At 37.8% G+C, this 26,339-nt stretch overlaps 1 long non-coding RNA gene across 1 annotated transcript in view; it reads left to right on the top strand.

The window, feature by feature from the left end:
- The first annotated feature begins 3,124 nt into the window (after positions 1–3,124).
- The window catches only part of LOC133266422 (uncharacterized), a 43,751-nt gene continuing 20,536 nt past the window's right edge, over positions 3,125–26,339 (top strand). Inside the window, exons 1-3 of the long non-coding RNA XR_009742395.1 lie at positions 3,125–3,262; positions 10,453–10,529; positions 14,926–15,065. This is a non-coding gene — a long non-coding RNA (uncharacterized LOC133266422). The remainder of the gene's footprint in view (positions 3,263–10,452; positions 10,530–14,925; positions 15,066–26,339) is intronic.

Genomic DNA, 26,339 nt, shown 5'->3' with positions numbered 1-26,339 from the left:
CACATGCATGCAGAAGCACATGTATACAGAGAGGATGCAATTTAATAGGTCACAATTCTGGAAACACATGGGAAAAACTCATGATACGCAGTTTGAGAAGTCCAGAAGATGTATTTCTGAGAACTGAGTAAGAACATTAGTATATATTGTATTTTGTGTGCAGACCTCTGAAATAAGCTAATAAGCTGATCATGGAATATCTGCAATTTCCATGCCAAACAGATTTGCACTAACAAAATTTTAAGGAGTAATTTTTGATATTGTTTATATTTATTTATTTTTCTTGGAACCTTCTTTAAAGGTATTATTAGCTGCTAATATCCCCCATGGGTTTGTTTTTTAATGTTTCTATGCAGTCCTACAGTATGCTGTTTCTGCTGGTGATATGTTGCTAAGAGATTTAATAATGGGTAAACAAACACAACATGTGGTAATCCATTTCAAATTAAAAGTTTATTAAATGCTAGCTTGATGACTTTCTGGCTATTTACAATTAAAGGAGCAAACCTTAGAGAACTGGAGATCACATGGTGAAAATCACAACTTCCAACATTTCCAACAGAAAAATGTGTTTATGATCTGTGGCAAGCTGTCACACATTGATATGCTCTATAAATACTATATTATATCTGTTAAACCACCAAAAGTGTGTGGGGAAAAGCTCTGTTAAAATTACATTAAAGTTGAGACACAAACCAGAGAAAGCAAGAACACTCTAAACGAAGACTAGTGTTCTGTAACTCACTCTACTGCAGTAGTCTAAATAGTGAATGATCTTACATATCGATGATGTATATGGTACTGCAACATATAAGAAAATAGAGCAGGTTAGGAGATAGTATTTTAATCTTCACTTCAAATTTGTCTTTGTTTTAGAAGTTTAAGACAGAACCTTCATATTATTTCCATTAACTCCAGGCTGCATTATTCTTTTAAACCACAACCCTGTGTTGGGCTAGGTATGGCTCTTCCCTGTTGCACAGAATCTTTCTTCCAGAGTACAGTGCAGGGGAATACAACCCAATACCTCCCGTTCTACCTGCTTTGTAGATCACGGTGCACAGTATCAGATCTAGCATATCTCTTAGTCCAAATAGTATCTTCTCTCTGTTCTTTTGAAGTGGTATTCCATGAGAGATTCATGGAAAAAGACAGCTTCTGCTTTCATGACCACCATCCTTTACTTTTTTTGAGAAAAGCCTCTGTGGCTGTTCTGTTGCCCCATAAAGGGATCAACAGTCCCTGTCAATGAATAAATGACATTTTTTTTTCTGTGGAATTCATTAGCCATTGTGTGGAAGGTAACAACTTTAACAGAATAAGTATAGGTAGGAAGATTTGATTAAAAAAAACAGAAACGTTGCCTCGATAGGCTTGGATTTAAACCAACCCAGTCTTCTAAATGCATGAAAACTTCAGAAAAGTGTGTCTGTCCATAAATATACAAAGTCTTGAATAGAACTCTTTTTCTCACTGTGACATCCAAAGCAAGATTCCCTTCGACTTCAGTGTCCATAGAAGAGGGAATTCACGTGTGCAAAATGTCAGTGTAACTCTGTAACTGCTCTTTCATCCTCAGAAAAGTAGCTGAACATCACTCCTATATTTGTTATCCAGTTCAAACACTTTTAGGTCAAAGTCTCATTTGGGAAGCTTTACTATGCACTTGTTGGGAACATTCTTCTAAACACTCGCTTTTCTGTCTGGGCTGTTACTCTGACAAATACCTATTTGTGCCCATCAGAAATGGTGATCAAATAAAATAGGCAAGTACAAAACCGTATTATATATACTTATATATGTATTGTACTTTGACGCTTGGTAACTTGTAGAACCAGAGGAAAACCTTTCCCATTCTAGTAACTTACACCTCTTTATGTTGGCCAGTTTGAAGTCCTGAAGTTATGGTGATCACTTTACTAGCGTATAATGACATGCAGTCAAGACCTAAAAAGTTCTCCTCCCTTACAAGGGAGAAGGTAGAAGAGTTGCTGAGGGTGATCAAGATACTGAAAAAATTATTTTGTGCCAAACTGTGTGCAGGTTTTGGTCAAATTACAGCAGAAATCAATACCTATATTTAAATAGTCATGACCAATTGTACATCTTTTTAACCACAAGTTATCCCAAGCATGACAGAGTGAAATAAAGATGGGAGTTTTTCTCAGCCTGGCTCTGTTGGAGGAGAGGTGTTATCAGCCAAGGTTTTGAAACAAAATGTTCAAAGGTAGCCAGGCTAGTTTGGCCTCAGCAGCAGGGTGATCTTTGTATAGTAGAGGTATAACACAGGCTGTATTTTCCTGTGTACAGTATTCTATTATTATGACTACATTGCTTTCAGTGTCTAGGATAGCAGAGATGTTTGTTATTACTGCTTTGCTGGGGAGATTTGTCACATGGAAAAACTCCCACAGCCTCAACTGTCTTTGGACTAAACACCTGCATACAGATTTTCTGTGCTGTAACATTTTCTTTCCAGAAAGTCTGCTTGTCCCCTAATTCTCCCTGTTCTGCTGTACTTTTGGAAGAGTAAAGAAAAAGGCAACTCAGCTGTTTGAGAATGGATTTAAGGACACTTACTTTCTTACAATGAACAAATAGCTTATTTTTTTTCTTAAACTCATTTTTTTCCCTCCCCTACAAGATTTGCTGTCTAACAGCAGCACGTGACTTATGTGCTGCATGCATCAACCAGACAAAAAGTTAGAAGAGCTGAAATGTTTTCAATTCCCAAATGATGAGTTTGTAATAGAAACAAATATTATACAGAAGAATAATTTTCAGGTATACAGTTTATCTGGTTAAGGTACAATTACGAGCCTTTTTTTAGTCTGTTTTCTTTCTATCTGCCTGCTTGGCTGTTAAAATAAGGTTGGTTTGTACCACGTGTCTTTGGCAGTCCTTGAAACTTGCTGAAGTTGTAAAGCTTTAAACAGTTGTGCAGGTCTTTAATGTAAATTAGTTTTGACAGGACTGCTAGGCAAAGACCTGGCCCATCCCATCGTGATGCTAGCCGACAACCCCTTACTGCTCCTGGAGCAAGGAAACATGTGGAAGGAATTGTTCTTTTACATTTCACAGCTTGTCATTTCCTCTGCAGGGCAACCTCTGACCTCCTCGAAAGATCCTGACACCCATAAGGGAAGTATTCCCACTGTTGTAAAGGAAGTGGAAAAGCAGTTTAATGCTGTGAAAGGAGGAGAAACGTGTGTGCTAGAAGAAGCAGGGAGGAAAAGAGAAGAGCTTAAAAAGCTTCCAGCAGGTTAGGACTTTTATTGTGTTATTTAATTTACTCAAAGTTTGCAAATAGATCTGCTTGGCATGCGTGTAAACACCCCCCTCTCCTTTCCCCCTCACCCTGTGGTATCATCTCATCATTATTTCTCTAAGCAAAGGAAGCGATGGAATAGTTTAAATCAATTGTGAGGGATCAAAAGCAGCTTAGGCAAAAAGGTACAGAAGTGGTAGGCTCTCCTGTCTAAAAAGTATTTGTAGGCCAAATGTGTTAGTAATTACAAGGTGTGTGTGGAGTTCACTGACAACATTAGATTATGGCTGGTGTTTCCGTGACATTTTTACATCCTTTCATTTTATTTGGTCATTTATATCCATAGATCACAACATGTTGCTGTTAGGTTCTTGGGAAGTATATTTTTCTTACTGGAACATGTTAATAGCAATATCCTTTGTTAATTGTGCTGAGCTAAATCGTGTAAGAATGCCTGTCTGTATTAGCATCAGTTAACATTTACTTTTGAGATGTGGGGTTTCTTTTGAAGGCAAAGCCTTACAAGTTGCACTGTCTTGATTTTTTTTTTTTGTTTTGTTTTTTGCTTTTTGAAGTACTGAGTAAAATGTATGGGTCTGAGAACTGGGTAACACAACTTTTACAACCTGCCCTAAACTCAGATACCACCACTGATGGTCAGAGGCAGATTTACTATGGGACAGTGATCTGAAGGGACCAAGGTTATAGACAGCCACCACCACCTAGTAACCTGGGTAGTGAATCATGCTTTCTGTCTCAGGATAGAAAAATGGCTATGCAGGCACAGTAATTGCTGCTGCCTGTGCTCCCCTTTGTGCTGAGGCAGTAGAGAGAGGGCACTGGGAGCAGATCTGAAATCTACAGTTGTGCCCATTGCTTGTGACATTGCCACCCACCACAAACAAGGTGAGGGGTAGCTTTCGTTTTAGGGAGAGGACAGTTCCCACCTCTTATCTGTGTAAACAGTAGTTTTTAGTTGGTTTTGAGTCTGCAGACTTCCCAAAATCCTGCGGTAAAACCTGTGGATGTTGATGAGAATTCAATTGATATGCTAGCTTTCCTTTTATGGCAACCCATGAAATGTAACTGTCCTTTTGAAGCTGTCCTCATCTGTTGACTGCCAAGAAGGCTAGGACTATGCATCTGCTCTTATAGGTAAATTTGTTGACTTTCTCATGTTGAGCAGGCACAAATATAGGTAGGAGCTATTATATCATTACTTACTCAGGATCCGTAAACACTAAATATTGTTGCTGAATATCATAGATGTGTAAGAAGTAGAATACAGAGCTGGCATCAATTTTTGTTAAATGGTGTTGGTGGCAAAAGTTTAAGCCTGTTACAGAAAAAAGTAATAAATTTTTTCCTTCTTTCAAGGGTTCTCAATATACCTCCAAATAAGATCAACACTTCATTAACACGTCTTTTCTAAATATTGGTCCTCCCAAGAATGTAATCACAGCCTAGCTTAGAAATGCTTTTTTTCAACTTTGACTGTAGTGGAATCTACTTTGAAGTCCATTTAGTTCATTTGCCCAAGATTAGTTGTGCAAAGCATCTTAGAATACTCAAGGTATTTAAAACATGAGTGACCTGTATGAACAAAGTTTTTTTAAGTAACATTTAACTGTATTTGCCATTTGCTTTTGGCTGCTTTTAATTTTTTTGCCGATTTCTTTTCCTTGCCAACATTTCCATGCTTCCTCCTTCAGAATGTATGACTCAAAACCTAATTATTAGTTGTGCAGGTAGACATCTACTTCTTCTCCCCTTTCTCCCTTTACCCCTGTTACTGTTGCTTATCTAGGTCTAACTACTGTGTTGAATTTTTATTCAAATCAGTTAGGTGGAGTTTGGCAGAGATCCAATGCCAAGCAAAGCATTTAGAGCCCACATTTTCAATTCAAGAGGGTCTCTTACAAATACCCTGAAGCAATGCAGTTATACAAGTGGCCTGATTTTGAAAGTTACCGAATTACTGCCGTATCAAAGCAAAGTGAGATTCAAAAGGCATTGTATTACATCATCAGAGGATCTGACTCAATATATTCTAAGAGATAATATTATATAATCTAGTGAGGATTTTAAAAACGGATCTAGTATAATAGGGAGTCTACCTGGGCTACAAGCAGAGTTCCAAAAGCATTGATGGATTTCAATTAAGTGAAAAATGGTTTTGCTTATCTTAATTCTTGAGACAACAGACTTTTTTTTTATGAACTCAATTTCTGGTACTTGCTAAATCTATTACATGATAATTTAATGCAAAACTGTGGTTTCAAAAGGCATGTCACTAAAGCACAGATTTTCTGTGATGGAGCACTGTCAGTAATGTAACCACTAAACTCTAACTCAATATATGCACTCAGAACTAAGGGGGGAAAAAAAGCTTCATCTTAAAATCCCCTGATAATTTCTGCAAAACCATGTATAAACTACAATTTATACTGTATTTGATGTTTAATTTGGAGCTTCAACAGTGCATGCATTTTCATCCCCACCAATGCTCATCCCAGCAGGCAGCTGCCCCCCAGCCTTCCTCTCATATGAAGCCTGGTTTCTTTCTTCAAAGCCCCCAGTTATGCATGTTCCATAGTAAAAACCCTGGAAACATGTAAAATATTTCTCATAAATTTTGCTAGTCAGCCTGTTAGAAGCAGCTTGCATTCTGCTCATTTTTGGTGTTTGACGGCACTACTGCTGTTCTTTCAACCCTCTTCTCTGTCATCTTTCTATGGCACACTCAGGAAAAATTTTTAGTCCCTGATTTTCAAACTTTACAGCTCAGAAGGATACTTTTGTTCAATGTCTGTCTTCTAAAATAAACTGCATATTTAAATTTAGATATTAAATATTTATCATATTTAAGAGCTCTAATTAAAAACCTCTCCACATCTGTGGAAAAATGTTGGGAAGTGAATTGTGTCCTTTCATAGCAAAAAAATCCTATTTCTGTCTGAAAAAAAAGCTTCAAAATAACACCTAAGCAAAGATGGCATCAGGCTGAGGAGTTAGTACACTATTAGATAACACTCAGAAGTTTATTCAGAACATATTAAGATGTCCCATCCATATCAAAATACCAGACACAAGAGACAGCATTCTAATTTTATCATTACCTTTGGAGAGACATTATTTCATTTCTTGAAACATACTTGTCTAAGTGAGAAAGTTTTGTTGAGAGGATTACATATATGCTCACAGCCACTTCTGAAGCAATGTCATGAAAACTGGTAAGCCTTCCTTTCAGTATTCTCATTATACTACAATGAGGTGGTTCTCCTTCTGACATGTTGTTTGCTTCTACATAACAGTTGTATGCAGATGCAAAAATAACTACCTAAACAAAAAAATAAAACAAAACAACCCAAAGCTATTCTCACTGGTAGTTCCTCATGGGTGCCACTTTAAAGGGAACAAAGTGATGTTTTAAGGTGAAGACTGCTTGCCCTTCACTAACTACAGGTTAGAGCCTCAAAGGCAGAACCTCAGATGGCTGAACCTCTTCTTTCTTCGCTGGTCTTTTCTTCCTCTGTGCAGGACTGTGTAAAAGACTGGGCTGAGTCTTGCAAATAGGATTAAACTCAGCTCCTGCTTACATTCGTGTAATCCAAACTCTTCTCTTTGGGACTCTTACCATGCTGTTTGATTTTCCATGTCAAAATCTCACAATTTCACAATGTTAGTTCTATATGCAGCCTCCAAAAGTTTCACATCATGGAGAATCTCTTTCCTATCCCTTCTAATTCCAGTTCAAAAAGGGTGTATCTACATTAGCATTTAGGCTTCTAGGGCACTTTGGAAGTGAAAACCCTACCCCAGTTGCTGATCTCTGACTCTCATTGAAGAGTGATCTCAGAGAGCAAGCACTGGACTTTAGGATGAAGCTGAGAAAGCGGATGTGCTTTAGGTGTGTGTTAGGTATTAATGGACCATCAACTCCCAGAGCTAGTCTGACATAAACTCTTCAACGCACAGTGGGGTCCTCACCGTTTCATGGTGTCCTCTGAATCACTGGTTTAATTCTACAGATGCAGTCTTGTTGTACCACAGTATTTGTTACAGAAGACACAACCAAAAGGGATAATTTCCAGACTGAACTTAGAAGAAAAAAAAAAGGCTGCATTACAGTCTATAAGGTTTAAGAAGCAATAAGGCACTCTTCATTTTTAAAGGTCATGCTACTCTCAGCTATTGTCCCAAGAAGGCTGAAGCTGAGAAAAGTAATGGAGTAGCATTAACATTTTAGTTTCCAGCCTCTTTCCACCTTGTTTTAAAAACGTAGGTCCCACCTGAGCTCACGGTCTTGGTACGGGTGACACTTTGTATTCCATATTAAGTGTAAGCTGTGTGCAGCATCTAAAGTGTTTTGTTGGGACTTAATATCACGAAGAAATGAGACAGTTCTCAGTATTATCAGGGTCTGGAAACAAACTTTGTCTCACCATACTTACCCAAATCCAGGCATTGTACTGTTTTTTATGCCCATTCCACAATGGTGGGAAAAAAGGCCACCCATTGTTTTTCTTATACAAATGTACAACATTAAAACTGTTCTGCTGGACTTCTTATTAATGCCTCATCACAGATTTATAACATTGGAATAAGAATAGTATTGTCTTTTCCAGGCCCTGGTATAGCCGCATTTTCCTGCTCTTATGCATGTGTTTGTTGACTTCAAATAAACCTATTAACAGAGAGTTTACACCTGCCATTGTACCTTTATCATAGCTATGATACCTGGTTTTGATCACTCTTTCTTGGTATTATTTTCTCCTCCTCAAGTCGTTCATTTTTATCATGAATGGTATTATGTTCCCCTGTCAGGGACAAAATGTATTTTCAGTCAATTTACTAAAATAGTCACTGCTAAGTGCTGTATCTGGACAAAGTTGACACCTTTGACATTTTCTAAAATGGCAAAACTAACTGTATTTAAGGTATGATTTATGGGCACTGCATGTCAAAGGAATTTCTGTGTTATTACAGTTTCTGATGCAGCCATCCCAACTCCAACAAATTCCTGATAGTGCAGCTAATTAATGCTTTATTAGTTTTCTGTGGTCAATTATAACAAGTTATAAAAACGTAAAATGGAATTTAATAATAAAGAACTGTGTGAGTCTTGTTTCTTTCTCAGAACTGCTTTGTTTTGTGCATGTGGAAGAAACAATTTCTACATAGCTCAGTTTTATAAGACACGTTTTCCCCCACTAAGAGCAACTCCCATGATTAAAAAGTAGACTGGAGTCTTTAAATGTCTTTCTGATTGCTGGCCTCTATTAAAAAGTTCTTAAAATAATAGATAGGTTTAATTCCTCAAGCCAAAGAAAAATTATATCATCTAAGTATTTTCCATATTTATTATATTGATGAGACTTGGCTGTAGAGAAAAAAAAAACGAAAGCAAAATCTCTTGTATTGCAAGTTTTAAATGTACCAGGCTAAGGTTTACTTAATTAGAACCTCCAGGCAATAAAGGAGCCCTTTTTTAAATTCTGTGAATCTTAATATGCTAAATAATGCAAAGCTTCAGCTCTTCAAGCATGAGACACACATCTGGCAGCTTAACATTTAAATTACAGAAAAAAAAACCACTTCAGTAGTAATTTTCATGAAGAAAAGAATGGGAAATGTATTACAACTAAATTTAATTTCTTCTTAGATTTTTCATCCTATCTAATTGCAAGCATTTCCCATCTTCTCCTTTATTTATTTATTTTCATACCGTTTTTTTCTGTACTTTTTATTGATCTTTAATTTGAGCAGCTTCTTACTGTTACAGCCATTGAAGAATTACATTGTTTTCACTTAGGAAAAATTGTTCAGAGAAATCTATGAGGAATTAAAGTAATGAGCTCACTGGTATAGAAAGGAAAGAGCATTCAGAGCCTTACAAATAAAATATAAAAGGAGCATGTATGATTAAATAACAAACTTGAGCTTCTTCTCCCACCCATTTCTTAAATGTAGAATATCATTGTTTTCTTTATTCTTTTTATTGTGCTGGTTTTTTTGGCCAAATTAGTTACTGCCTTATTCATTTGTGTCCAAAAACATTGTCAGTCTTCATTACTTCAGCAAAGCTATTTGGCAACCCATTTTAGTGAGCCAAAAGAAAAAAAAAAGAAAAAAAAAACAAAGAAAACCACAGTAACCATCTTTACAAAGGTATATTTATATTTTAATAATGTATTTATGGGTTCATACATGTATCACATATATGGAATATGTGGAGACAATTTTATGTGTTTATATTACTTGTGCACACATGTGACATACCCAGCATCTGTGTTTTAGGAGTTTCACTGATCTCAGTAGACCTCTTCTTTCACCCCAGATGTAAATACTTGTAAATACCTCATCCACTGTGAATGCTCAGCATATATACACCCATATGTGTGTGTATATATAGAAGGTAAGACATAGATATTCATGCATATGACATTGTGTTTGTTTGTGTTGTATGTCTACAAGTACAACATCTAAGAGCAGCTCCTTCCTGTAATGTGATTTTAAGTACACTTCACTGTCTTCTACTGAGGGGAAGCGGAAGTAACTGGAAAAAAATAAAGTGACATAATCATTAAGTATTTTTCTGACTTATCCTCCACATGTAGTGCATTAAGAAGTGTAATACAGACCTTTATTTTTATCACACCGCTGCTTCTTCTGATGTGGGACTACATTTTTGTTCACTCGGCAGGTCACTGCTTTGCAGACCTTTGAGGGATGCCCTACTTGAGTAAACATTGCTTAGAGAACTGAGTATTTTGGAAACTTGTGCCTCATTCTCAACCCGCAGCCATGGCCCTACAAGAAAACAAACTTTCTCTTCTTTTCCAGAGAACAGATCCTGAGGTGGTGAAAATAATCTTCACTGACATTCTTCTTATTTCTCTTATTTCTTTTTTTCTACTTCCAGCACATACACTTCATGTCTATGCAATTGTAATTTCCAACACCACGGTATATGAAGTTTTCTCTGCATTTATAATCCTAACATTTCTGGAAGGTAGGAGAGAACTAACCATCTATTTAGAACTACAATGGAGGGGAAAAAAATATCTTCCTGGAGTCATGCAGGATCTTGGTGGAAGAGGGAACAAAATCTAGCTCCTTCCTTTCCAGAACTTTATCTTATGTACCAATATAAAAATGTTTTTTTTTGTATTTTCTTACAGAGAATTATTTTTACCAAGATTGGAATGGCTGTGCAGACAAGTTTTGCGTGAGGGAAGGCCAAGCAGGACATCACAAGGTACTGTACTTGATCTGAACCTCACTTTTTAAAATGTTTGGAGCTTCTACCAGGGCTATTCAGGAATTATTTGGGGGCTTGCTTCTTGTTGTTGTGTTTCTTTATCACTGTGTATTTTGTTATGGCTATCATAAGGCAGCAAATGGCCAAGGAGTATTGCTGTCTCCTGCATAGATCTATAGAAAGCTAATCTCTGCAGCAAAGGAATTTCAAAGGAGTAATAGGAAAGACCATCCAGTAATCAGACAACAGCAGCTAGATCAAGGCTGTGCTGCAGGATGATATTATTTCAGTAATGGTCAAACACAAGATAGATTTCCTATGCATCTATAACCAAGCTTTCATGTCCTTGTGCAGAAGACCCCTACATTTAGATATCTTCACTATCCTTATCTGTAGCATCAAGGACATCTGTAGTCAAGGACATAATTAGTTTGTGAACAAATATGGTGTCATCAGTACAAGTTACCATGAAATCACATCTGTATCACATCAACACTGTCTGGGTGAAATACTACTGACGCTTTTCAATATAATATAAATCCTGAGAACTAAGACACACACACTGTATGCCTGAGAATTGCCTCTACCTGCATTATCTGTTCTAAATTAGATATTTTCCAGTGAAGGATGCAATTTTTCTCTCTATGTGTTGCTCTACTTCCCTCCTTAGATATGCTTGGCTGCAAACAAGAATATTCAGATTAATCATTCTGGCAATTTGTCTCACCCTGTCCTAGATGTATTCTAAAACATTTTAACATACTTTTAGTTGCCCATGGAAAAAAGTCATCATGGTATTCAGAGTACTACAAACTTGTGTACTATGTGCTCATACCTGTACTATGGCACAAATACTCAATAGCTACAAATTGTAATCACAACTTTGACTTCATTAGTGTGATGATCTACATATAAATATCCATAAGCAAAATTAGATAGGCCATCTGGAAATTTCCTCAATTTTAAATTACTGGGGTTGCAGTATTGCAAATGATTTATTTCTTTAGGGAGGAAATGATAACTTGAAGAAACATAACATCACACTGATGTTTGCATGTGTGTAACTTTATATCTATAGGAAAACCAATTTAAGGACTGATGGAGTGGGTGTAATGGGCAAAGCAACCCAACCCATGGGAGTGGCAGAGTGAAATTCATTTCCTACAATCCCATAATAGCACTTTGCCTTTGATCAAAATGCCACGCTCTTATAGGAACCTCAGTTGTGGGTGGCTTTCAAAGCCACATTAAAGTGACCTGGTTTCAGTAAGGTGCGTAAGCCCATGGGTTATTCAGCGCTGTCTAGTCCCTTTGGACTCAGTGAAATGACTCAGAAGCTTACAGTTATTGACATGTTTAAATAGATTTCTGAACTGAGCCTCTTATGAGAATACTTCTGCACAAAAGAAAAGTGAGCATGTTAAATCTCCTTTCAAAGGTTGTAAGAGCCCCTCTTTTTTAATAGGATGAGAGAACCCTCATCTTCAGAGAGATCCTTGTTTTAGCATGTTCAAGATTTAGGCATTTGGTATGAATTATGTCATTTAGACTTAATTGTATCGCTGGAACTGAAACCATCTTCTAAAATAATGTTACGAAGTAATCATATATTGGAAACAATTAAAGACTAATGTAAAAAACAGACTTAAGGCAGAAGTTCACATAGTGGATTATTCTCCTTAGCTGTCCTTTTTATTTTTTTTTCTTTGTAAATATATATATATATTTAAGTTTATAATTTTCTTACAAAGGCAACAGAAAGGCTTTTGTGGATGAACTTACCTTTTGAGGATATATAGAACATATCAGCAAAACCAAAGGTGTTATTGCTTGCTCTTACCCCCCCTCCCCAAATTCATATATGCTAGGGAGTTGCCAGTAGTTTCCCAGTGAGTATCTTCTGAGTGATATGCATTAGTGACAACTCATTTTTTGTTGGGGTCGGTGTGCACACCACTGCATGCATTAAAGGTATTGAATGGTGGCTGTAAAGGACAAAGTGCTCCCGGTCACTGACTTCTGAGACACGTAAAATATATTCTCTGGCCACAATTCCACCCTCATGCAGATGACTGAGCTTCTGCTTTTGTACTACAGACAAGATCAAACACCGTCTCAGAGAAATTCTCTCATAATACTCTCTAACACCTTTGGGATTTATGTCTTAAATAATGTTTTTATATCTACTTTGCACAGGGATAGTTTCATGGAGGCAATGTCAGTGCCAGCAAGGTACTTTGGACACACTACCTACACTGAAACCTTGACTTTTCCTAGGCAATTAAGTTGGGCAGTCATGTGGCTGCAGTCTTATCTGTAACTGCCTAGTCTTTGTATTCAAAAACTGCTTTGAGCATGCAGCACAATTTTGCTCTGTGTAACTATTCATGTTTGCATAAAATTGTTTTTTGGCAATATATTCCACTGCTTGTAGCAGGTTTTCCAATGACCATTGAAAAGAAGATGATTGTATCATGTTTATTGATAACCATATTTAGCATTATGTAGATATGGATAGGAACTTTCATCTGTTATGTCCATGAGCCTTAAGTTAAAATTCAAATTGTAGATGAGGTCTATGTAATCCAAACTTCATAATACAAATTTGATTTTTAGAGCAAAGTAGTTTACTGAGTTTAAAAAAAAAAACTTTGTAGTTTTCATAATTAGCAAAATATGCAGTAATGTGGCTACATCTAATGACAACACTGCATTCCCTGGAAGCCCTAAGATTTTTTGAGAATAATAGAATAAACCTAGATGTTTTGTATGTTGCAGATTTCATAAATGCAAAAGTCAAAACTGACCTGAAATCATTTAAGCTATCTTCTAGTATAGGCTAGAAAATTTCAACCACTTGATCCATGAAATCGGCATCAAGGGATGGAGAAACAAAATTTCCCTTTGTGGTTATCTCTAAACAATATATTTTCCATCTCCATTTTCCATCTCTGTGTAAAAAAAAGAACAAAAAAGGAAGTGCTGTTTCTAGTTTGGACATAACAGGTTTTAACTTCCATCCCTTTGTTCTCACAGGGCTTTTTCACTAAATGTTAACAAACCCTTACAGAGTTTGGTTTTGTGACTAGGAATGTATTAATAGATAGATTCATGGAGTCACCTTCAGATGTCTGTTTGGTGAGTTATGACCTCATTGTGTCTCTTGGTGGAAGTGATGTTTGGTTCTCTATCCAGGGGTGTCAACATCAAGCATTCGAGGAACCCAACAGTCATTCCAAAGAGAGGCAATGCCAATGCTGAATTAGACCCTGTGCATGCAAACATGTTGTTCCAGAGATGAGCACAGATTAGGATTCTGTACTTTGTAGCTCAAGCAGTATTTTAAATCAGTGGAAACTGGCACCAGCGCAGGTTCAGTACTGTCCCTCTCCTTCCTTGTGCTGGCACCAGTGCAGGGTGGCCTGGATCAGAATGGGTCCAGCTGAGAGCTAACCCAATTAATAAAAGAAATGAAAAGAAAGAGGCCAAGCAGCATTAATTCCTTCCGCAGATCAGTTCTCTCCGTATGTTTTACAATGTGGGCGTCCAAATTTTTGTACTGATGGAGTGTGGTGCACAACATGGGAAAAAGCAAGCAGGTGTAGGGAGATTGGATGATTTTTGGAGTCAGCACAAGGTTACACCTCCTTGACAGGGTTTGTCAAACCTTTTAGAACATAATTCACTGAATTATACTGTGTGGGATTCCGGGCCCCACAATTTAAAAAGGATGTGAAGGTCCTTGAGTGCATCCAGAGGAGAGCAACAAAGCTGGTGACAGGGCTGTAAGGGATGTCCTGTGAGGAGCAGCTGAGGATCTTGGGCTTGTCTAGTTTGAAGAGAAAGGCTTAGGGGTGACCTCGCTGCTCTCTCCAGCTTTTTGAGAAGGGGAAAAGGAAAGGGAAATGCTGAGCTCTTCTCCCTTGGATCCAGTGACAGGATACATGAGAATGGTTCTGCAATGGGAATGGAAGCTGTGCCAGGGGAGATTTAGACTTGACATTAGGAAGCGTTTTTTATGGAGAGGGTGGCCAAACGCTGGAACAAGCTTCCTGGACAGTTGATTGATGCCCCAAGCCTGTCAGTGTTTAAGAGTCATTTGGGCAATGCCCTAAACAACATGCTTTAACTTTTGGTCATCCCTGAATTGATCAGGCAGTTCAACTAGATGATCTTTGTGGGTCTCCTCTACCTGAAATAGTTTATTCTGTTTTTAAGCATTTTGAACCAGCTTTGTCACTGATGTTTTCCAGGTTTGTTACAGAGTGAGGAGCAAAACAGAGCTAGAAGTTAAAGCTAGGGTGAACTGGCAGCTCTTAATTTGCTATCTGTGCCCAGCTGATTACCTTACTATTCTAGCTTGTTTGTTTTTTTTTTTTCTTTTCATTTAAAGATCAACTGGAATAACTCACCTGACCAATGTTATCGAGAAAAGTCAGATCCTGGGAACAGGGGAAGCACAGAAGAAGGGAAAGCATCTGCAGAGACCAATTTTTACTTGGAGGAGTTAGAGAAATACACTTTTTCTGTGTGGTAAGTAATCTCAGCATCAAATAGTTTCACAACCAGAAAGTATGCCTTGTTATTCCTGTGTTATAGAGGTATCTACATTCAGGTGAATGTTGTTAGGCTGCAAAATCCAACACAGATACAATTACCACTGCAATGTCAGTGTGTCCCCTTTGTGTGTGCATGTTATGGTTATGACATCATCTGCTATTTCTTCACAGAGCTCATTTCTCTGGGTGTGTGCTATTTATTTGAGTAAATATGAAGGATTTTGTTTTCTGCTTTTTGATCACTGCGGCCCCTAGCCTTATTTACAACATGCAGACCCTGCCCGGAGTTCAGAATTACTGATTTTCTTGTATTTTCCTTCACATTAGAACTTTGTCAATAAGAGTTACTTTTTCTTTGTAAGATCACTGTGAAGTAAGAAAAGGGTGTTGTTTTACCTTCACAGATAGGGACATGAGGTAAGATATTTCTAGCACTTGTAAGTAACCAAAAATGTGGGGTTTCTTTGACTCCTTAGTGTTATTTATGATTGAAGTTGATTTGAAAAAAATTTGGAAACGTTGTTTGCCTGACAATGCAATTTTGACATGCCTGTATTGCTTTGAGAAGTTGTACCAGGGGGTGAAATGAAAGAGGATTTCTAGTAAAATCTTTTCAGCATTTTAAGAGCAATACAGTACCTTTCTTAGATGTCGCTTTAAATACAACTTTTCCCTGTTTTAAAATACACATACAAGGAATGACTTGGTAAAGTGAAATTCAAAGTCTGTATCAGAATCAAATCTTTTAGTGTACATGTAAATAATTATTTTTCTGGGATTTCACCGTTTAGGTAATTACAAAAGTTGAGCAGTTACTTGTAATTAGTAGAAAACAATGAAGACCCAATCCTTCATCTAATAAAATGATCTGAGTCTTTTACACAGCTCTGTATTTTGTTTCGTATGTTTAAACCCCAGCTGCAATGTACATCTCTGGCACCTATGGGCTTCTGCAAATCAGCACCTAGAGTTTCAAATAAAGCATCCAGAAAATGAGCATTAGAATAGGGTGGATGTCTGGGAAAATGTAGTTTTAAATTACTTCCTTGTCAAAACATTTGAAAGGGGGATTATCTAATCAGGCAAGCCAAGCAGCCTTCAGCATCACTAGTCCTGTCATTCCCTGCTCTCACTTGCCACATTCGCTTGGTGCCTTTAAAGTTTGGCAGAAAGTTATGTAAAGATCGTACAAATGCAAAGTGTGTTTTCACTATAGAAATCTGAACTTGACCCTGGGGGTGGTCAGCCCTGAGTGTTGCAAGAGGCAGCAACTGAGTGGAGAAATAACACACAATCATATAATTAGACTGCCATAATTCTGCCAAATTCATCATGGTTATTTTTGACAATTATGGACTCCCCCATCCTGGCCATAACTAAAGAACAGTTTTTCGAGTAGCAGCATGCATTCCAATATCCTTGCTTACTCTCACTGTTTGTTTTTTTTTTTTTACCTACTTCAATTTTCAAATTAAATTAACCAAATTTTCATTAGCTTTTTCTATCTCAAGGAGCTTGCTTTCTGTGTTGGTGAACTTCACTGTCTCTTCCCTGTCTTGCAGAGTTACAGTGATAGAATAAATGTTTAAAGTCAGCAGCACCAATCCTTTATTATTTTCAAAGTTGTTCATATTTAAAGTGTTGGGAAAGGTGACCAAGCCCATCCTTCCTCAGCGCTAAAGCACTTTGGGAGTGAATACTGGTTTCTGGTTGTTGTACCTGCAGCAGCCTGGCCCCAGACTTTGAAGCTGGTGGCCTTTGGTGTCCAAAGGAGCAGAAGGAACTGGCTTTTTTCTAAGGTGGCATGCACCTCACTGTCTGGTTTGGTGACCAAGAAAAACAGATGGTTCTTTCTTCTGTCTGCTTTTCCTTTACTGTTCTTTGTCTATTCTTAGGAAGCCCAGTTGACTTTGGAGCCCCATGCCTGTTGGGAAACTAGCTTTGCTGGGGTTTCCTGGGGAGATAGAGGTATGTTTGAGCACAGTAAATTACAGGGCATGAGCCATGTATTCCTGGTATGAAACAAAGGCTACAAGACACACTTCATGGTGACTGTGCTGCCTGTCCTTCTGTGAAGGCAGCCGGGGCTAGTATTTTATTATTTTAAAATGCTGCTCTATTTACTGTCTCTGTCATCCTGTCTGAAAGAAGGACCAGCGCTTGCTTTATTTACTTACTTATTATGCGAAAATCCCATGAGGTGAAAACATAACAAGATTTCTTTGCTTTCTGCTCTGCTTCTTGTATATTGACATATTTATCAGAAAGAAAAAAATAGGAAAACAAATTATTCCACTCTTGGTCAAGTAATGCAGGTATTACAGTTAGCATGCCATGTAAAGTTCGTGTCCTTAATAATACATATTTTTTTTAAACTTAGAGTTAATTCAGTTTGCCTGTGTGATTGCAGGAGTATTCGATATCTTACGAGCTGTTAGTTCCGTCTGTTACTATGCCAGCATGATGTTTCAGTTACTCACTTCTGTCTGTCTCTTCTCCTTTCCTTCTCCCCTACTTTCTCCATCAAAGGGCATCAACTCCTCTTTGTCTGTTTCCAGACCTTCCTCTCTACTAGGATTGTTAGCTTTAAAAAATGCAATGCAAGATAATTAGCTACTACAAAAATTTTTAATAGGACTGTAGATCTGGGGGCAGCTTAGATATCTATAAACTTCAGAGTTTTAGATGCTCCAAGATGCAGTCTGAGCAATTTCCTTGATCTTTTATTGCAACTGGTAAATCATTTATTGGGCTAGGTTATTTTACAAAATCCTCTTTAAAAACAAAATCCCATAAAATGTATTTATCATAAAATACTGCACAACCAACAGTCTTCAAAGCTGTACATGCCCTGTATTAATTAAAAGCTAGTGTTGTACTGTAATAAGTTAAAAGTATCCACTCTGTCTCAGTCTGTCTCTTCACCCCCCCCCCCCCCCCCCCAATCTCTCCCTGTATATTTTTTTCCTCTCTTCTTTCCTCTCTCTCATCTTCTCTTTTCTTATAGGGCTTGCCAAAGGGGAGATCAGCTAGTATGAGAAAAATAACCTTTTGTGATCACAAATATTTTTCTGATAATTGTATATTTTTCTTTTTGTTTCCATTGCGTTAGCATGCTTGTCCTTTACCATTCATATTAATTTGACAGTGGTGTCTCACGTCCGTAGGCCATAGTCAAACCTCCTTACAGTGGGCATTACACCCACATGTAATACAAAGATCATTCTGGCTGCAGAAGCCCGTAGCCTTCAGCTTCGATCTTGCAGCTTGCACAGAGTGACTTTTCCACTGTGCTTGCATACAGCGTTGCTGAAAGCAGCAGCTTTTGCTTAGGTCTGGTGAACTGGTGGTGAGGGGGATGAGTCCAAAACATAAGACTAAGAGAAGAGGTTAAGACAGCAGACAAACCTGGTCACATATTACAGGGAGGTGCATGCCATTGAAGTAGTTGGCCATGTTCGTGGCCCTGTAGCTGCTAAGTGGTCGCTAACTGCTTTCCAGACCTTCCTGGAGAGCTGGCCCCAAGACCTTGCCTCACACCACGGTGTCTCTTTCTCTAAGAAAGTTGTGTTTCCAAAGATAAAAGCCCACGTAGCTTGCATCAGGACATGAATATTTTTAGTGGTTATTGTCTAAATAAGACAGGTAAACTCTATACTCTGTACAGAGAAAATGTTTGGGGGAATTTTGACTATTTCAGTGCAAAACCTGCTGTCAGAAACTTTCTAGCTCTGTTCTTGTGTTTTCTGAAACAAGAAAATTTGAGGAAGAAATATTTTTCATAGTTTTTTTTGTCACTATAGTACCATATTTTCTGAAAGTGCATAATGAATACAGATCTGGGGCATAATTTCAGCACTTCAGCACTTTAACACTGCTTTTTATGCCTAGTTTTAGGAGAGAGAGGAAATCCCAGATTTCAAAATCTGTCTTCCTACAAAAAAGAAAAAAAAAAGAAAAAAAACGAAAAAAACAAAAGAAGGCATAAACACTTTCTGTGTCTCTAGAAATATTCAGGCTTGAGTTTAAATATAAATAAGGAACTAGCAGTTTCAATCACCAGCAACTTATCATCAAACACAGCTCTTAAGGGTTAATATTACACACTAATATAAAAGTAACGATCATCCTTTGTCTCCATGCAATTAGCTTTTTAACAACGTGCCTGTAGCTCATACCCAGGCTAAATGCTGCTTTGAAATATTTTCTCCTGCACTCCAAAAGTGTTAAGCTGACTCTGGCAGCTTCTGTAAAAATAATTTATTGTAGGGTGCTGCCTTTTGTAGTGAAATACCCAGTGCCCCACACAGCAATGCTGCACGTGGCCCATGGTAGCATGGCTTCGGGCTTGTCTGTGCATCATCTTAAGATAGAAGATGAACCAGTGTCCCTCTTCACTCGGGCCCCAGTAAGAAACAAATCCTATCTCTATTTATATGTTTACACCTCTGGAATCTGGGGTTGGGGGGAAGGACCAGGCCTTACTTCTCACTTGCAGAAGTCAGGAGCAGATGAACCCCCTGTCCAAGACAGGTGGCAAAGGGAGAGTGGAGAATAAAAATGCTCTTGGCAGCATATGCCAACCTGGGTAGGGCGGATGGGGTTGAAGACCCATTTGCAGCCCTGCCTCTGAACCTGTAAACTTTATAGTTTTACCTGCTGATTTCCACCCCTACCCCCACCCCAAATTGATTAGGAAACTGAGAGCAGGAAGAGTTAACTGTAAACAGCACAATTTAGTAAACTTGTTTTTTAATAAAAGCAATAAACTTTCCTTTTATAATACACATGTGATTTGACATTGAAATAAATGCAGATGCTTCTTTGCTTGGTGTATTCCCTGTTGTGCTTTCTAAAACACCTTCACATATGGTTTGCCTCACTCCTGTGAAACTATTTGTTGTTTATGTCATACAAAGAGAACAGATTGAATTTACACTGAGTAAGAAGGGCAATGGAGGAAAATTGTTGTCTGAGTGTTTAAAATTCGTTCAAAATTTGTGCTGCCTGTTTGAAATTTTTCCCTGGATTCTCCCTTGAGCTCTACTAAAGATTTCATTAAAATAAAAAAAGAATTCTGTGGCTGCCTATAAATGCAACCTTTTATTCAAATATGTAACATTTACCTAAAATCAAAGGTCAAAATTTAAGTTTTTTATAGCTGTTCTAGTAGGTTCTGTTTCATGCACTATATGTAAAATATTGCCAATAAGAGTGGGCATTCAACTTTCTGTGTGAAAAGGAAACTAGTTCTTTATTGCTTGCTTTAAAAAGTGCTAATCACGGAAAGGTTCAAGAAACAGTTTGTCAGTAACTTCCGGTAGTCCACCTAAACTCTTCCATTTTTTCTAATTTAATTTTGAAGTGCAACGTAGTTAGTATTTTTCAAGATAGTGATTTATTGGCATGGCAAACTTTACCTATTTGAAGAAATCAGAAGTCCACCGTTTTCTTTGAATGCCTTCAAATCTTTCACGTCATTCCTAAAAATGCTTAAGTTTTGATTGCGTGAGCACAGAGTCACCAGGATTAGTCCTGATTATGTGGGAGTTTTGTTTTGTAGGCAAGTCACAGCAGAACACAGGTCATGGATTTTATTTCTCATGTATTCAGATGCCAGATTGGTGGTTAGGTTGGTGCGTGTCCTCACGTCTTTTAAGTTCAAATTTTTATAGTAGAGTGGCACATATCTCTGTGAAGTATTTGCTTTAGTCTTAGTTTTGTCAGGGATTTTTCTGTTGCAGTAGAAGTTTATGTTTTGGAAAATCATCCTATGGACAAATCATTAACTATATGTAATAGCATCTTTCCTATTCTGAAAGCTGAAGCTGCCTGTTGCTTCTTTTATTATATAGTATAACTCAGAAACGGGCAAATTCCAAGGCACTGCATATGTTTTTAGAGACTGCATTACTTTGCTGCCCTGTGTGCAATTGAAGAGTTATATTCCTGTACCTGTGCATTGTGGTAAAATGGTGGAAGTGAAAGGTGAATGATAAATAAGGTGTATCTCCTGGTGATGATTCACATGTAGAGGTGAAGACTGACAGGACCAAACTGTTTGAAAACAAATTTGAAATCAATGAAAAAGATTATGTCAAAATTTATATAAACTGCTGGAAAAATAGGAAACAATTTTAAGTATTGAAAATACATGCTAAGTAAACATGAGTCTTTATTCAGAACTTTTTTTTACAGGAATCTTTTTGCAAAGCCTTTCAATTTCTATGCACACACTTGATCTTATCAGAATTTGATGTTATGAAGACAGGGAACATCTACTATTGTGTATGGTACTTATGGACTTCAGTGCAATTATGCTTGATGATAGTTTTATTTATATGTTCACGATATAGGATGAAAAGGGTTGGAAGCTGCTGCTCTTCCTCCTGCAGGTTCCAGACCTGCAGAACTCCACCAGCTGGGAGCTGACCTTGAACAACACAGAAGGGAAATTGGTGATACAAGTCATTGTAGAGAGTGTGAGTTGAGAGTCATCAGTGACAGATATTTGTCTGTTTTATCTTTTCTCCTCCTCCACCCCCCCCACCCCCCCGGATTTAATATTCTTGAGCAGAAAGGAGCAGTAAGCCCAGCTATTGAGAAACCTTCAGTACAAAACCCAAGTTTTCCTAGAGATCCTGACAAGACACTTGTGTGGTTGACATCTAATTATACATAATGGAGCTGAAAGAGCAGGCAAATACTCTCTGATGCTGGAAAAAAATCACAGTTTGACCTAGCCCTCTCCAGGAGAATATGTTTACAACTCCCTGCCAAAACGCATTTTCCACTCTCCTCCTCCCTGTTAGAAAATTCCTATTTGATAGAAGTGTAAGAAGATGGTTCAAATTTGGCAGTAGTCAGGGGAAAACTGGGTATGTTGACAGAATATGGCTATCATGCAGCTTTTTGACAGAAATCAGTAGTTTCTCTTCTTCTTTAAATCCTGGGAATGTGGACTGTGCAGTTACTGAGCAGCCTGGGCTCCCATAGTAGTTGGAGGCTCTGCCATGGGGGCAAAGTGCCTCCAAGAGAATGTTGCTGGCATTTCTCCCTCACAGGCATTTCATACCATTCATCCTGATTCCTGTTCAGCACAAAAGCACTTTTTGGCACAGCTGAATTGCTTTTTTTGGTTTATTCAGACACATAGGAAGGTAGAAGACTTGGCAAGCTGGCTGTGAAGCATCGGGTAGAGAAAGATGTGGTTGTGTTTGTCATTTAATATGCATTTAGTTTTCATGAGCTAGAAACGATGACATTACTGATGTCTAGTGGAGAAAAGCAAAGCTATAAGTGCTCCATACACGGTCATCTCTAATGAATAGAATGAATAAAAATAATACGTGCATTACATAGCTAACTGTCACATCTTCAGGGCACTACAGTAAATAAGTGGGAGTTATATATGTGCATTAGTAGCAAAATGGGTACCACACTTTGGATCCTATTGAGTACAGTGTGGAGAGAAAAATATGATAGATTGCTGCTTTTTATCTGTCACTGCTGTGGCACAGAAGCATAGACCATATGTATGTAAAATGACTTTGTTATTTCAGTAAATTTTCTAACTCTTTCTGTCGTAGCCTGTAGCAAAATGAATAAGTAGCTGAAGATCCTGGTGGGATAGTTGTGAATCTATCAGAATAAAATACCTCTGCAGAAGCATAATTATTTTTAAATATACAACGATGTGTGACAAAACAGCCAGATAAGTTAGGAGAGTCTCTGCCCTTACAAGTTTCCAGTACAAAATGAAACTCTTCTCAAAGGGTGGGAACAAGAAGATGTGGTGGTTAAGCTGAAAAGAGGAGGAGCCAGGAAAGTTTAGGCAAATATGGGCCTAATTGTAATTGGTGACTCTTTTTTATTATCTCAGAGGTGATGATAAAAGTGTGGGTGACTCTGAAAATCATCCTTCTCAATCACCTTGTGGGACTAGTATTTCATCCTATGTATTTTGTCTCTGCTTTAGGTAGAATACAGTATCTCCCTCTGTGGTAATATCAAGCTGGGGCAGGGAAGACATAAGAAAGGTGAATATGAAAGAACAGAGAGGATCTGCCACTTGCCTGGCCTTGTATCCAAAAATCCAACCCAACCTGCCAGGTTTGGGAGTCTGTTTACAATATTCTGAATGAAATTCGGTCTGTTTACCTTTTGATTCAAGAGGAAATCCAGCAAATGGGGAATTTGCTGTTGTCATGCTTAATTGTTATGAAGGTGTGAATCACTGTCTTGAGCTTAGTTTTAAATAGACTAGGTAGCTCTCTGATGTTTTGTCCTCATAAGCTTTTTGTGCTGGTACCTGGATCTATCCCAGTTTTTGTTTTGGCTCTCTGCTGAGTGATAATGACTGAAAACATGCCAGGCAGTTTGTTTTATGGGATTCACAGTGATGAAACTCCTGGTTCAGCTGTTCTTTCTTGCAGCTGTACTGAATACTGTGTCTTTCTCACAAAGTGCAGAGATGCCCTCTCTGACAGTTAATCCTCCAGTCTAAACAATTGCAGGGGAAGAGAGCTGGGGATGGAGAAAAAAAAAAAATCCCATTCCTTCATCAGTTCCATTACTCAGAAATAGAGGACAAGCTACTTTACAGAGCTTTTAACTAACTACTGATGTAATTTGTTCTGCATTGTTTGCCCATTAATCCAAAAATTACTGTTCCCTTTGAAGCTTGCTTTACATAGAGGAAACAATGCCACTCTTAACCATCATATGTATCATCTTATGCAGGGTAACTGTTTGTATTTGCCTTGCGTTTCAGTTAAATGTAGTACAGGGGTCTCCTAATGTCTTTGGTTGCTTGGTAAGTTATAGTATTTCAAAGTTGGAATAATTTCCTTTTAAAAACATTGTATAATGATCCTCATCTTCTAAAAGACATCAGGATGCATGTTCATGCCACAAGTATTCAATTTAGCCTTAGACATGGCAGGAATTTTGAGAACATAAAAGATTCTTTCATCTCTGTGTATCTGCCTTTCCCTCTCTGGCTTTAACATATATATATCAGATATAGAGCTTGACCTACAAAATATCAGCAGGTGAAAGGTGCATATTCAGTCCAGTTCATCACACATTTCACAGTCCTGCACAGTGCATCTGGAGAAATACTTCCCTGTCTGTACATTTGTTATATACGTAAGTACATGAAGATAACCCCCAGATTTCCTGGAGATAGCTATAAGAACAAGAATATCTACCACAGTAGCATCTCTCTTATTCCTCAGCTTTCAGGAAAAAATATGATAAATAAAAGGTTTAAAAATCCATAATACCTATATTTTTCCATCAAGACCAACACTGAATAAATACTAAATTTCCACATTTGAGGTCCCAAAAGAAAGTTACTAGCTGGTCTTGGAAACCAGTGATTTTTGGGTGGCTTTAGTTGGAAATACACTTCCTTAACATTTTTATTCAGTCCCTAATAAATGAGATATAAAGATTATAGCAGCATTGTCCAAACATGGCCCAAAGAATGGCTCCGTCCGGCATCTCAATGGCTTCCAGCAATTCTTTTAGATTATATATATCCAAAAGCTTAGTGCCAGCTGTGTTGCAGTCACACAGATGTGACTGTAGTCTACTGCCACTGATCTGTGGAGTCATGGGAGATTAAAAAGCTTACTCTAGTTCATGGGTAAATTGGCCATTATTTTTAGTTAGTTCCCCAGGTGAACGCGTCCATGCTATGCTAATAATCAGTCTGAATTAGTTCTGGGAGAGAGTTTTCAAAGCGGCGTATGGCAGGCTGGTGTCCCAATGGTAGGTTCTCTCTAGTGTATTAGTGTGGAAATGTATTACATTAAAAGCTCTGTTTGTTGGACTATCCTGTTTCTCTGAAGCACTGTGCCCATTTAACTTACTGTGCTAGTTATTTTCCTACGGATTTTCGGACCTGTGCTTTTCTAATAAAAATTAACAGTGGGAGAAAAATGGGTGGATGTGAAATTCAGTGAAATCTGACTTGGACAAGGTAAGAAATTCTCAGTTATGTAATCAAGTGAAAAGAGGAGTAATATTGTAAGCCTGGCCTGCACAAAACTGCAAAATATTCCCATTTGCCTTCCCTGGGCTTTGGATCAGGATACCTGGAGATACCAGCCATATTTCAAGGTTTTATGATCACTGCTAATTTTGGAAACACTGCCAGGCTTCAGAATAAGAACGGCATTCCCATTATACCAGGAGTAGCCTTTTCCTTACTTTGAGTGGTGTTACAGGAACAATAAAAAATTCTTGCTACTGGAACGCCAGGCTCTGTGGGACTTAGATGTGACCTGACATTTATACAGTTCATCACTACTGTAGATCAAGGAATGCTACTTTGAGCAAAGAATGCATATTCATTCTTTTTTGTTAACCTTTGCTTCAGTGCATTCATGACAAGATTGTATGGGTATGTAGCTGTGTTTTAACAGTGTTTTAATTTCAGTTGTTGCTTGAAGCACTATGCTGGAAATTAGACACTTTTAGTAGTTCAATTATTGTTGATTTATTCATCCCTCTTGTAGATACAGTGAATGCAGTTACTATAGTAAGGTTATCTAGCTCTGAATGCCAAATGCCAAGTTTCAGAGCTTACATCTTGGCAACTGCAAGATGTATTGGCTTGGAATTTGTCATGCCAGCAGTACTGCCTTGTAGCATTTATTTCACAGATTTTCATTAAACGGGAGAAGACAAGAGAGAATGGTGCTACTAGTGACATTGTGCATCAAACTGTTTACTAATGTTACAGGGAAATCAGCTCAAGATAATATACTCCAGGCTTCATTCTGCCATTATCGTAGACTTTATTGGAAGGATTGAAGCATTAAGCTGAATGTAAAAATGCTAATCGGGAAAAATATTTGATTTAATATTGTCTTTTTTTGAAAAACAAAAAAAAAAGAGAAGCTCAGAATATCAAAATAAACCAAAAATGCTGTATAATGCTCGAACATTCATTAGCATTGTTCTAATTTATCTTTTGGAGCAATGAGTCAGCAGAAACTTGCTTAAGTTCCACCAGATTTAGCATCTGCTCTTAGTATTTCCTTAAAGACAGTGAATGCTGCAGTAATACAAAGGGGCAGATCCTCAGCTGAGGTAGGTTGTTAAAGTGCCATTTCCAGTGAAGTGATCACCATTTCCTCTGACTGAAGTGTAAACTTTCATGCTAACCTACTGTAACACTTTCCATCACACTGTAGACTGTCTACATGTGAAATATAATGCACCTAATGGCATTTAA

The sequence above is a fragment of the Pezoporus flaviventris genome, unplaced genomic scaffold (assembly GCF_033815535.1).
Source record: "Pezoporus flaviventris isolate CSIRO_AGI_PZ_B2104156 unplaced genomic scaffold, CSIRO_AGI_Pfla_v1 ptg000007l, whole genome shotgun sequence".
Lineage (NCBI taxonomy): Eukaryota > Metazoa > Chordata > Aves > Psittaciformes > Psittacidae > Pezoporus > Pezoporus flaviventris.
This window is presented reverse-complemented; position numbering and strand designations above follow the sequence as displayed.